This window comes from Oryzias melastigma, linkage group LG2 (genome assembly GCF_002922805.2).
Source record: "Oryzias melastigma strain HK-1 linkage group LG2, ASM292280v2, whole genome shotgun sequence".
Lineage (NCBI taxonomy): Eukaryota > Metazoa > Chordata > Actinopteri > Beloniformes > Adrianichthyidae > Oryzias > Oryzias melastigma.
In genome coordinates, this window is record NC_050513.1 from 8,692,457 (window position 1) to 8,694,907 (window position 2,451).

Genomic DNA, 2,451 nt, shown 5'->3' on the forward strand with positions numbered 1-2,451 from the left:
TATATATATATGTATAAACCATATATATATGTATATACCACATATATATAGAGTACATATATATATTTATATATAAATAAACCTGGTTCATATATATATATAACATTTTCTTTGTCGCACAAAGATAACAAATATAACCATATATATGTGTCTGTATCTATCTATCGATATAAACCAGTTTTATCTCACTTTTTTCTGTGAAAATGACATAAAAACCCACAAACACAAGTAATGTTTAACATAATTTATATTTATTTTCTTTTGAACAAAATGTTAATAAATGTATTTGTTTTACGTCCAAAAAAGATCATGACTTCTGGGACGCATTTTATAAATAACTTTTAATCCAAGTCCTCTGTAGAAAAAAAAGAAAGTAAATTAGCAAACTAAAGCATCTCTAGTATGACAATATGATAACTTTATCATAATTTTTCTCTATATTTGAACCCTTTTCTTCATTCAAGCTTAATCTTTTCTCTCACTCTCTTTATATATATATATATTTATATTTTTTGATTTCGTGACCTCTTCAAACGTCTTTTAAACATCCAACTTAGGCCTACTCATCAACTTACACCACTGCTTTAGACAACAGAAAAATGCGGCAACAGCTTCAGAAAACAGACAAAAAACCAAGGAGGCAAACGAAAAGCACAGTGAGAACCCAACAGAGGGGGTGGGGGCGGGGCAACTTCGGGGTCCTCACACCCTCAGGACATATTTACAACAGAAAGGAGAATGGGGGTGTGGCAGTGACGGTGAGCGGGGTGTTTGAGGCGGGGTTCGTCTGCATAGATCCACAGAAATCAGATCGCTTCCAGATGGTGCGTCGTCTTTGACGGGAGCGTCGTCCTCGTCGGGATTCGGCGAAGAAACAATGAGCGAAGCGCCCACACGAGAAGATCATGCAAAATCAGAAAGACCGAACGGGGCAGGGTGTGCGGGGGAGGGGCTGAAACTCAAGAGGCAAATGGTGGACTTTAAAACCATTTGAACGCAACCTGTCCTTAGCTAATCGGTGGAGCCGATAAAACGTACGAAACACTGTTTCTTCCCCCAGAATCGGCGTCCGCAACTTTAATTTTTGGTAAAATCCCTCCCTGTTTAAGTATCGCAGTCTGTAATAACAGGAGCCATGCAAATAAAAAAAACAAGTACACACACAAAAAAACCTAGTAAAACCAGATGGATCAGCCCTTTGAAACTCCTCACACTCCTTCCACGCTGACTCTAACACAGCCCTTTGCTAGTCCGTGAAAGGTGACGTTTCCACTGAGCGGCACGGTTCAGTCTGGACCAAAAAAAGGAAAAAAAAACATCAAAGAAAGGTATTTTTTGTTCACAGTCAAGTTTTACTTGGACTTTACCCTCTTGGGAATGTTGGTATCCTAGCAACGGAGGGCGTTACAAAAAAGAGGGGGAGTAGATTATGTCGGACAACGTCAAACAATGGAAAAAACAAAAGTATTTATCAAACTAACATGAAGCAAGCTGTACTGCTTGACTAGAGCGTAAGATGGAATTGTTGCATGCGACATAATAAGTCTCGAAATGCTGGTAGGGATTCTTAACATTGCGAATTATCGCGAATGCCTTTAGTTCTACTGGAATCTTTAAGAAAATTAGCAATAGATGATTTAGTGTCACGTGAATATCGACGGCATGGATTATCTGTGCAGAACGATTCAATAGTTGATATAGTTGGGTATCAGTGACATTAGCCTAAGCTTGACACTAGCCTAATTTTTTAATACTGTTATGTCATCGTGAAAATAAACGTAATTTGTGTATCGTGGGGTATACGGTCCATTAAAAACCAGCGATAGGTGTAATCTACAAAGAAGGATTACAGATGTTAAATAGGTTCAGTATGATTGAATGAAAACAAAAATCCAATCGCGATCAAAGATTTATGTCGAGCTGAGCGTATTCTGTACGAAGGAAATTGAACAGCCAATCAGGAAGTAGAACAAAAATTTTGCGAACCAGTGAGAACGCGAAAAGTGAGCTGTGATATAGTGAGGGAACATTGTACTACAATAACGAGACGACAAAAAACGGAAAAGAGAATGCTTTACTACTAGCTAGCTAACCTCTGATCTCCATCTCCAAATAAGGATGTGTTGGCAGTTCTACCAATCTGACGATGGCGAGGAATACCTCAAAGGACAAAACGGAGCTCTGCAGCTCAGTGGAAACGTGGAAAAGATAGCTATTGATCAGGTCGCCTAAGGGTGATTTAAGAGTCGGTGGTTTGATTGATTGACTGGCTGGTCGCCGACAACTTGGGACATTAACCCAAGCTCTTTTTATTAACCTATATTGCTCTATTGCCTCAATAGGTTCACACAGCAGAGAGGCACTCAAAGATCTAGGGGCCTCATTTATCAAGCATCACTTCTTTTCCACTGACGGATTTTTCCTTTGAGTTTGAGCCACATCGTTGACTGT